Below are 12,308 nucleotides of genomic sequence, written 5' to 3' on the forward strand. Positions count from 1 at the left end.
GGGAACATTCAATTTCAAAATTTCCAAATGTCACACATACAATCACGGTATGATTGGAAAAATTTCAAAAAAAAAATATTTTTTTTTTGTAATTTTAACTCATTTTCGAATATAAATAATAATTAAAAAAATTATTTTATATTCGAAAAAATATTTTAAAAAAAAATTACAGAAAATTAGGAAATTAATTGTTATTATTTTGAATCCAACGGTACAAACTACGTCTCAATATATTTCTCCAAACCATATTTGGAAATTTTCTCTCCAGAAAATTGGTGGCCCGCCCGTTAAACTTCCACCGTTGAGAGCGGGAAGTGTACGTTGCTCTGTTAAACCAGCCTCACGCGGTCCCCTCCGCTTCAGGGGAAGCGCGACCCAAGCTTTCGCTTAGGCCATGCATCCCACTACCCAACTTGGACTGGGCGAACCAGCCCTTGCACCAATTGCACCCAGGCTCGAGGACGAAACCCAACGTCCAAACCACCAAATGCCCCCGTTTGGGTTATAAGCTCCCACTGCCTTCTTTGTTTAAATATTATATTCTTCCCAACGTAACCCATCTCTCCTCCTTTCTCTTCTTCAGGATGTTTGGATGAAGAAAAAAAAACAGTAAGAAGAAGATGAGGAGGGGAGAAAAAAAAATGGTTTGGGGCAGTTGGGCTTCCTTTTTTTCATGAGGTGGCCGCGTGGGAGACGCCATCCGCGAGCCGTTTAGAGGCCGCGCCACTGTGCAAAGGGGAGGTCTTCTTCACATGAAAAAAAAAATTTCAGAAACAAGCCTGAAATTTTCGGGCCTTGTTTCTCCCTCCATAGTGAACGAAATTAAGTGTATTATATATGGATAGAAAGCTTGTTTCAAGGGCTTTCCATTGATATAAATTTCGTTTCCCAAAACAAACTGTGGAGAAAGTTATCAAGGTTCAAAGTTCCAGGATTTTGATCTTTATGAATTTATATCTCTCAAACCAGTGCACCAATCATCACCAAACTTTCCAGATATCATCTACATATCATATAGTATCTTCATGCAAAAAATCACGGCCTAACTCTATGTGTAAACAAAACCGCCATTAATGGCCATTCAAGGTAGTGAGTGCAAGAGCAATGGATTTAAGATATTAAAACATGTAATATCCACTCCAAAACATTTCAGAAATCGAACAAACATGCTCTGATACCAATGTAAGATAAACACATTAACATAAATAAGGATTTCGGATCACTTACAGATTTTTCTCTTAGATTCGATTCACTGATCAATGAGTGGATTTTACCAATGAAAATCTACTGTTTTCCACAACCTAAATGCCCAAGTCACTTACAGAGAATCTCATAACCACCCCCTTTTTAAATGAAGCCTTATGCATAACTGTCAATAGACAGTTTCAGGGTTGGAGAGATGTCTTTGGAAAGACATCTCTTTTGGACATGAGATCATGTCTTTTGGTTACCGGTTTGGTTGAACTATCATGGGTGGACCAAACCCGTTTTTCCAACACTTTGAGTGTTCTATTGAGCTATTGATGCAAATGATTTACTTAATCTCCTTTGTTTGGATTTTTCGTTCTTGTTACTGTTTCACTCAGACCGGCTCTTCTTATAGTTTTATTTTGAAAAACTAGCCGTTAGACACAAAAAGCTAGCCATTCTGTCGCGCCTGGCACTCCTGACAAAAAGTCCATTGAAGCTGGAGTCGTCTCGCCCGTCCAGGAGTCGGCTCGACTAAAATGGGAGACGTCTCGCATGATTCTGAAGTCGGCTCTGTCTTAGAATCCCACTGACAGGTTATCGGTCGATTTTTGTTGGAGTCGGTTCGCGCGGTTCAGGAGTCGGCTCGCAACTTGATCCGCCGAAAAAGAGTTCCCTGCCTTTGTCTGAGAGAGACGTCTCGTAGTTGTTAGGAGTCGTCTCGCGCTTCATCTGAAAAGTGGGAGTCGACTCGCACTTGATTCGAGTCGACTCGCACTTTGCGACTCGAAATACACTTTCTGTCTGCCTGAGAGAGGCGTCTCGTAGTTGTTGGGAGTCGTCTCGCGCTTCATCCGAAATGTGGAAGATGACTCGCGCTTCGCGACCGAAAATATCTGTTTCTGTCTGTCTGAGAGAGTCGACTCGCGCTTTGTGGAGACGGCTCGATGGTGTGCCAGTATGCCATGCTTGTGCCGGAGTCGATTCGTACTTTCTAGGAGTCGACTCTAGTTCTGAAAAATGCTTGAATGGTTCCAACACTTGAGTTTAAGATCCATGAACCATTTTTTAAAATTTTCTTTTGAAGTTATAGCATTGTTACCCTGAAAATCCTTGTTTAAAATTGTTAGACCAACAAGGAATACACTCAAAATATTTTGGCACATCAAAACCGAGTAGGGAATAAATCAATTACTCAGCAATCTCCCTCTTTTTGATGATGACAAAACATTGAGTGTTTTCAACCAAGTATAAACTTCATAAATAAATCCAATCAAGCATCTATGCTCATTTTTTAATTTTTCTAAGATACGAAAGGTGTGAGTAACAAACTTCAATATTATAATGCTCCCCCTTTCACTTGGAATTATATAGTTATGTAAATTTTATTGTTTAGCCATTGTGAGTCTTTATATTGATGAATTAGTGTAAACATGTGAGTCCTCAATTTGTGTAAACATCGTTTACTTAGCTCCCCCTAGATTAGTGCATTTAATTTCACTTGGCTCCCCCTAAATTTGTGCATTCTTTACCAGTTTTACTTAGTTCTTGTCTTCCTAACTCTTCTCCCCCTTTTTGTCATCAGCGAAATAAAATAGAGGAGTGCAGCAATCGTAAAAGACTTAGAGGATGAAAGAAGAAATTGCGCATTTCATTTCAACAAGAAGTTGTATACATTTTTGATGTAGGAGTAGGTTCAAAAAGTACATCACTTGTGAGAAAAAAAGATCTGACATGAGTTAGTAGTTAAAGCAGCAGGCACACCAGTAATTCTATTCATCATCTGAGATAATATTTTCAGGACTACTAGCCCTAGAAGGAGGACCTCTAGGAAAATGCCTAAGACATCTAGTACGGAAGGCAATATGTGTATGCTGTGGGGGTCTAGGATGCCTGCCGGCTCTCCCTCTAGAAGCACGACCTCTGGAAGATGATGCTGCTGGCTGTCACCCTAGACCATTAGCAATCCTTTCTACTTCTGTCTCAAGGTGCTGGAGTCTGGCTTCTATGGCCTCAATCCTTTGGATACTCTGTTCTATCTTTTCGGTGAGTTTGGTACTCACTTTATCTGCAACCATTTTGGCCATTTTCTTCATTTGATCATCATCCAATCCCATAGGAAATTTTGCTGGCTGTCCAGATGATTCAGAAGATAAGCTATAGGGAGGTGCAGTCTGTACTCGTGCTCGGCTAGACTCACCTTCTTCCAAGTATCTAGAACCTCTTCGTTGCCATTTTCTCTTTATTTTACTGAAACCCATTATGTGCAAGGATTTTTCATATCGACGCGGGTAAAATCTATCTTTCAAAGACCACTGACCGATGCTGTAGGTCAGACACATCTCTCACAGACCATCGATCTTGAAGGTGGAGATATCCTAAAATTGACTAGGACCTTTATTCCATGAGCCTAGTGGCTAGGGAACAAATCAGAAGATACCAATCCTGTTCCTCCTATAGAGACACCCTAGGATTGGCTGTGACTTCCATTCAACTAGCCAAGAGCCAATGAAAATTCTTAGCACAACCTAGGCTCGAAAGGGAGGAGGCATGCATAGCTTGATACGCCAGGTGAAAGTTATACAAAAAACCAACTGATCAAAAATTTGTCGAACTAAACTTCTATAACCCAACCTCTTTAGGATGAGAATGGAGGTCCTAGTAGAAGAAGCCAACCTCGATACAAAAGGAGCATCGTCGAACCCCTAAGAGTGGAGGGAAGAGACCCAAAGTCCACCACATTGGCATTAGATAATCGCGGATATCACAAGCATCTCGAGGCCAACTCTGAAAAGACTGTAATCTACTACCACAACCTAACAACATCAAAAACAAGGCACTAGAGGCCGGAGGCCCACAAAGGACCGTAGTCCACTACTTCGGTCTCATTCAGCCGACCTCGACCTCCACTAATGTGACCTCCAATACTTCGGCTGCACTCAGCCGACCTTGATATCCACAAGATGATTTCAAACATTTGAGTGGAAAATCAAACTCTTAGATATCACAAAGAAATGAGGTACAAATGAAAAAGTTTATTTCATTAATATTTACATGTGTGATTACACAATAATTCCGCTCAGAATCTGAGCAAACCTCCTCACAAAAGAAGGTCCAAAAGCTACCATTGTTGCGTGGCTAAGCAGACCTCATTACAAAAAATTAAAATCATTTAGCAGATTTCATTACAAAAGAAGAAGGTCAAGCTCGCCGAAGAAGACCTACACCAAGCCCAAAAAGATCAATCACAAGAAGAACAAAATTAAAAAGGCTTGAATGCCTACTCTTTGTGGTTTGAGGAAAGGTGCTCCACCTTAATGTCCCATGGAGGGAGTTTGATGACGTTCCCTTCCAGCACTTGCTGCTCCTCAACAACGTCAAGGCCACCCTCCATTGAATTGGTGAGGCAGCTGAAGACAATCTTAGGGAAGAGCCTCACTATTTGGCTCTGACATACCTTGAAGCCCAACAGGAACGAGTCGATCGAGCATTCAACGAACTCCTATTAATAATCTACTGAGGACTTCTACTCCTTTACAGCTCAGAGGGCTTTCTCCTCAGCCTCGGTATCTTGTTGTTTAGCTGCCTGCAGCTCCTTCTCAATCTTGGCAACTCGAATCTTAGCCGCTTCAACTTTTCCTTCAGCCTAGCCTCCCCCTCAACCACCTTCTAATAGGCTGTGTGAAGCACCTATTAGATGTATGCCCTAGAAGCCAATCTGGCTGATACATTGTTAATTCTAGGGACATAATTTTGTACTTGACTATTTATTATTGAATAAATAAAAGGCATCTTTTTCATTCATATTGTTTATGTGTCTATGAATCGTCCAAGAATTAATGAGATGATGATGCATATTCTTAAGAGTTAAGAATTTGAGCCATGCATCATTGGTGATTAATTTCTAAATGCTCCTGATCGATGGATCATCACGAGGACGGTGATCGATCCGATAAGATCAATGCACACATCGCTTTCCTTATGGATGGACGAGACTCGAGTCCATAGTGTAAGGACACTGAAGTGATAGTGCAAGTACTTGTTAAAGAATAAGGGTATTGAGCATGACCAAGATAAGAAGTCACTTGGATGTCTATCCACTCGTCAGTGACTTGCTTGATGTTGCAGTAATGTGATTGGTCCTTTGACCTGCGGTGCTTCGGCTACTCACAGTGAGCTTATTGTAGTTTGACTGCACGTATACATGGTCTCTAGACATACGGGTCTATGCAATGTAGATTGGCTGCAATAGATTCACTGTAGGAATAGGGTATGCACCTATATGGAATCTATCGACCTTGGTAGATAAAGAGAGATCCTATATGATTTATAAGACTGAGTTCGTAAGACCTCGGCCGGGGCAGTAAAAACAGTGGAGAAAGAGTTTTTCATTCTCGAACTTAAGTCGAATAAATCTTGACATATGACAGACGATGGGATTTGACGAGTTGTCCATGACCTCCGTCCTGTAGAGATCCACGATAGTAGGACTGTATCATACGATAACTGCATCTAGAGGTTAATCATTCCATTCTGCTGGGTAGCCACTACATGCTGCTAGGTGTCACTGGTGGATGGTGAGACTCACAGAGAATATCTCGATGATCGATAAATCCTGATGAGTTGAGTTGGAACTGTTCCAACCCATTGAAAGGAGTTTTCAATGATATTGTGATAGAGATTGCAATATATCTCACTACCAGTCAGAATAGAACCTATGGAATCACACACACTAGAAGTATTGACCGATCCGATGGTTGAAATGTGATTATGAATCACGAGTGATCAATCCGATTGATAATCAGTTAAAGAAAGAATAATGGGAATTGATTAATTGGACTTAAAATACGAATCCTACTTGGAGTAGGATTTCTAGAGTCTTAATTGGATTAGGACTGAAATTCCTACTTGGACTAGGACTGGGAGTCCCACTCAGAATAGGATTCCTACAATCCTAATTAAATTAGGATTTTAAATTCAATTTGGATTCTTACTTAGAATAGGATTCCTAGAAGTCCTAATTAGATTAGGACTTCATATTCAAATACGAGTCCTAATTGGATTAGGACTAAAATTAAACAAGTCCTAATTGGATTAGGACTTCTTAAGTCCTAATTAATTATTAATCTAATGAATCAAGATGACTCCTAATTGGGTTAGGATTGAAGAGTTCAATTGAGTCATGGTTCATTCAAGTTCTAATTGGATTAGAACTTGCATAAAATCCAATTTGGCTCACCCTTAGACTAAGCCTAATTAGATTAGGACTTAGCCACTAGAAGCCCCCTAATCCTCCTTAGAGGAGGACTAGGACTAACCAAGAGGAGGGCCGTACGCACCCTCCTCCTTTTCTTCTTTGGTGCGGCAAGACAAGAGGGGTCGACGCCCCTCTTGGAATATCATCAAGGAGCTCCTAAACACTTGCTTTATAAAGGGGTATGGGAGGCACCTAGGGCATTAATTCAAGCCCTCTTCTCCCTTGTGCCATACGCCTCCCTCTCCCCTTTCCTTGGTTCAGCCGCAAGCAAGGAGAAGAAAGAAAGAAGTGTTGGCGGCATCCTCTTCCTCCCTTCCTCCTTCCAACGCATGCAAGGGAAAAGAGGCTGCAAGGCTTGGTGATCTTCTTCCTTGAGTCCACCTTCTTCATCCTCCTCCCTTAGGCAATCAAGGGTTGATTAAAAAGGAGGACATCAGCCATCAAATCAAGTCTCTGCAAGGGAGCTAGCACCCCGGGGAGATTGGAGCGTTTGGATCGGTTCTTTACTTCGTGTGGATACCCGTAGAGGCCGGACGCTTGTGCGGCTTCAAGCGAGCCTTCTTCCAAAACCACGATCATCAGTTTGCGGTGATCATCTACCCGCACAAGGTGAAGATCTAATCTTCATAATTGTTTTAAAATTTTTTAATTCTAATCTATCTACGAACAGTTTTTAAATAATGTTCATGTGATGAACGTCAATCCTGCTTATGCCTCTTCCGCTGCCATCTGAAAATTTTTAATTTTCTGCAGCATGGGCGGGTTTCCAACAGTGGTATCAGAGCCTAGGCTTCGTAGATTAAGGTTAAAATTAATTATAAACAGGCATGCTAGATCTGAAATTTAAAAAGTTATGCATGCTGAAAATTTTCTGCATGCAGATTTTTTCTGGATTGCTGATTTTTGCATGCTGATTTTTATGTGATAAATTGATGATTCTAATTGCATTGTTAATGAGATTACAAAGTTTAAAATCATGTTTAGCATGATCAGCAACCCATGTCATAAGATAATCAATTAGATTTCAAATATGAAAATTATAATTGCTGCATGTGGTGATGATCATTGGATTCAAACTCTTTTGGTATCAAATGTAATGACCTGCGATGTGATCTGTAATGTCATGTAATTTTTCAGATGCTTACATGCATCTTATTTGATGTTTTGAGAGGCCTGCGAGCCTCCTAAAAAGGGGATGTAATTTATTATTATTTATCTGGTTATATTTCTGTGATGTAATGTACGTCAACGATCAAGTCGAAGACAGTACATGAGATGAACGACGATCTGAGCGGTTGATGGCGATTGGATCAAGAGTTGATCAAGGATCGAATCAAGGAGGCTCGGGACCAATTCAAGAATTGAAGACCAACTGATCGATTGGCGTGCATGTGCTTGTAATATGACCTAATTAAAATCCATAATCATCACCTTTTTAAAATTCAGCTTTTATTTATTGCTGCAATTATAACTGCCTGTGATGTGCTATTTGCATGTGATGCGAATGTGAGCGGGGTAAATAGGTTTACATATGATGCAAACTAGTAGACCAATCCTAATGAGACCTAAACTAAAACCTCCTCAATCAAGTCGAGAGTGAACCAACATGAGCGAGTCATATTAGATTAATTGATCTAATTGGTGTCTAGAAAAGCATGATCAAAGGTGGTTACTTAATTAGGACCTTACTCTCTGAGTAAGGGAAGCCTCCCACCTGCTTACCTGACCAATTGTTCGATTACCTCTTATGAAGAGCTCAAGTTGCAAATACTAAGACATGATTAACCAATATTAAGTCCATAGGTCTTCCACCGTAGTAGAGCTGCTAAGGTCTTTCTGGTGTTGACTTGTCTCGGCTGGACACAGTGGGCAAGTTGCATCAGGGGGCTGGACCTCTCTATAGACATGAGATTTTGTAGGAGTAAAGATGGGGTTGGGGACCAATAACTGTTCGGTGAGGACCCAATGACGACTTTATTCCTACGGTTATACGGTGGGTCTGACTTAACTAAGGAATGGGACCAATAACTGTTAGGTGAGGTCTTCATGACTTAGAGACCAAGTAGCACTGCAACATGCTTGAGAAGCATTGTACAAAAGTTATACACTCATCTATTTACGTGTCACCAATAACTGTTAGGTGAGGTGGCATGTAAATCGGTAGGACCGCAGTACCCACTAGAAATCCTAGTCGTGTAGGATTTTCATTTTTTCTACCAGGGGAGTGTGAGGAATTCGAGAAAATTGTAGGAGGTACATTTGTTCTAAAAGACCCTAGAACAAATTAGGATCAAGTACAAAAATCTAACTAGAATCTTTACTCTCTGCAGATTATAATGTCAGCCTCAAACTCTTTGATCCGTATTCTTGAGACCAACCGATTGACCGGTACCAATTACAGAGACTGGCTTAGAAATTTCAAAATTCTTCTGAGTTGCGAGAAAATAGGCTATGTGCTCGACGATGATATCTCCACATTACCAGCACGTCCGACCGCTGATCAGCGTGCGACGCATGAAAAGTGGACAGACGAGCGATGACATTAGGGTCAAGTGCTATATCATGGCATCCATGTCCAATGAACTCCAATGCCAGCATGAAAATATGAAGACTGCTAGGGACATACTAGCGCACCTGCAAGAGTTGTATGGTGAGCAGAGTCGCACAGCTCATTTTGAAGTGTCTAAGAGGCTCTTCAAAGCAAAGATGCGCGAGGGGCAGTCTGTCCATGATTACGGTCTGACTATGATCAAGGACCTAGAGGAGCTTGAGAAGCTCGGTATGAACATGTACAAGGAATTGCAAGTAGATCTGATCTTTCAATCCCTTCCTGATTTATTTGGACAGTTTATAGTAAACTACCACATGAATAAGATTGAATGCACTAAGACTGAACTGTTAAACATGTTGGTAACTGCTGAGGGAGCCTTGAAAGGTTCAAGGGGCAATGTCCTTGCTGCTGAGTTGACTTCTGGTTCCAAGAGAAAGTCTACTTGGAAGAAAAAGAAGCCTGCAAAGAAGCAGAAGAAAGACAAGAAGCCAAAGAAGGAAGTTCAAAAGAAAAAGGCTAATGACAAAGGAAAATGTTTCCACTGTAATGTCGATGGCCACTGGAAGAGGAATTGTCCTTTATATCTCGAGAGCCTGAAGAACAAGAAGGCTGACACACCTTCAGAAGGTATAGACTTGCTCGTAATTGAAACTAATCTAACGGTTTCTTCTACTTCTAGTTGGGTTATAGATTCTGGTTCTAGTGCTCACTTGTGCACTTCTATGCAGGGTCTAAAGGAAAGTAGAAGGCTGGCAGAAGGTGCGGTAACCCTTCAGGTTGGCAATGGGGCAAAAGTTGCTGTTGTGGCTGTGGGCACCAACCCTCTATGACTACCGTCTGGTTTTAGTTTATTACTTAGAGACTGTTATTATGTACCTGTCGCTAGCAGAAATTTGATTTCTGTTTCATGTCTAGCATAGGAAGGTCATGTTTTTATATTTGACAAAGACTGCTGTTCTATTTATTTCAGAAATAAAATAGTCGCACGTGGTTTTATGATTGATAGTCTCTATCATTTGCATATGGATGTATCTGTAAATGTGTCTGAGCAAGAAGTGAGTGCCAAAGGATCCAAGAGATCCAGGGATGAGATAAACCAAAAATATTTGTGGCACCTCAGACTTGGTCATATTGGAGAAGACAGCATGAACAAAATAGATAAAGATGGGCTTTTCGGCTTATGGACTTCTGAGTCATATCCAGTTTGCTAGTCCTGTCTTCAAGAAAAAATGGCTAGATTGCTCTTTGTAGGACATGGGGAGAGGACCACTGAAATACTTATCCTGGTACACATAGATGTGTGTAGCCCATTTGATGTGCAAGCGAGGGGTCGTTATTCGTACTTCATTACCTTTACCGATGATTATTCACGATATGGGTATGTGTATCTTATGAGACACAAATCTGAATCTTTTGAAAAGTTCAAAGAGTTTAGAAATGAAATAGAAAAACAAACTGAAACCCCCTTAAGGCTCTTCGATCAGATCGAGGAGGAGAATACCTTAGTGAAAAACTCCGGGACTATCTCAAAGAGAATGGCATAGTCTCACAATGGACTCCTCCGGGTACACCTCAACTCAACGGGGTGTCAGAGAGGAGAAATCAGACTCTATTGGATATGGTCCGATCCATGATGAGCTTCACTGATTTACCTATATTTCTTTGGGAAGATGCCTTACTTATCGCAATTTATCTACTAAATAGAGTTTCCTCTAAATCCGTTCCTACCACACCGTATGAGATATGGCATGGTAAGAACCAAGTCTTAGTCACCTCAAGATTTGGGGATGTTCGGCCCACGTCAAGCGACTACAGGCGGACAAGCTAGAGGCTAGGACCATAAGTGCTCGTTTCATAGGATATCCTAAAGAGTCATTAGGATATAATTTTTATGTCTCAGAGGATCACAATGAATTTGTGAGCCGACATGCCATCTTCTTAGAAAAACAGTTTATCCTTGATAGAGGCAGCGGGATGAAAATTGAGCTTGAAGAGAAAGTTTCTGAAAAGCAACGAGTCATGGATCCTATAGAACCCATTCATACAAAGCCAGTACACGTTGTTTCTCCACCTCGTAGATCTAGTAGGATCTCCTATCCTCCTAATAGATACTTAGGTATGCTTGAAGAGGATACTAAGAAAATGTTCCTCATGGAAGATAGGAAACACATAGAGGATTCCAAAACCTACAACGAGGCGATATCAGATATCGATTCCGAGAAATGGTTGGAAGCTATGAAGTCAGAGTTAGACTCCATGCATTCCAACCAAGTCTGGACTTTAGTGGATCCACCAGAAGGTATTGTACCTATTGAATGCAAATGGATCTACCAAAGAAAGATAGGTTCAGATGGAAAGGTAGAGACCTATAAGGCAAGGCTAGTAGCGAAAGGGTATAGTCAACGTGAAGGCATTGACTATCAGGAGACCTTTTCACCTGTAGCCATGCTGAAATCCATTCGAACATTGCTTGCCATAGCAGCATTTCATGATTATGAAATTTGGCAGATGGACGTGAAAACTGTTTTTCTGAATGGATATCTTGATGAAGATATCTATATGGAACAACCATTAGGTTTTATCTCCAGTGATGGAGATCACAAGGTCTGCAAGCTGCAAAGGTCCATTTATGGACTAAAGCAAGCATCTCGGAGTTGGAACACCTGTTTTAATGATGCAATCAAAACGTTTGATTTCATCAAAAACGAAGAGGAACTGTGTGTTTATAAAAAGATTAGTGGGAGTGCTGTCGTATTTCTCGTATTGTACGTGGACGACATTCTCTTGATAGGAAATGATATTCCCATGCTAAACTCGGTCAAGGTCTGGTTGTCAAAAAAATTCTCCATGAATACCTTGGGGAAGCATCCTATATTTTGGGGATAAAGGACTATAGAGATAGATCTAAAAGGATACTTGGCCTATCATAGAAGATGTACATAGACGAAGTGCTGAAAAGGTTCAGCATGGAAAACTCTAAAAGGGGTCTCTTCAAGAAGATGTGCCCCAACACATCTGAAGAGATTTAACGCATGAGCAAGATCCCTTATGCATCGGCAATAGGAAGCCTCATATATGCCATGCTGTGTACACGACCTGATATAGCCCTTGTTGTGAGTGTCACTAGCAGATATCAGTCGAATCCAGGTGAAGAGCACTGGACAGCTGTGAAGAATATTCTTAAGTACTTAAGAAGAACTAAAGATTTATTCTTGGTCTATGGAGGAACATCAGAGTTAAAGGTAGAAGGGTACACAGATTCAGACTTTATGACTGATATCGATGATAGAAAGTCAACATCTAGATACGTGT

General features: G+C 40.9%; 1 pseudogene; it reads right to left on the bottom strand.

Annotated features, from left to right (window-relative positions):
* Positions 1-279: 279 nt before the first annotated feature.
* On the bottom strand, positions 280-432 carry LOC148702219 (signal recognition particle RNA; annotated as a pseudogene).
* Between the last annotated feature and the right edge of the window lie 11,876 nt (positions 433-12,308).

Source organism: Phoenix dactylifera, chromosome 10, assembly GCF_051530095.1.
Source record: "Phoenix dactylifera cultivar Ajwa chromosome 10, Ajwa_hap1_PhDact_Kaust_v1.1, whole genome shotgun sequence".
Taxonomy (NCBI): domain Eukaryota; kingdom Viridiplantae; phylum Streptophyta; class Magnoliopsida; order Arecales; family Arecaceae; genus Phoenix; species Phoenix dactylifera.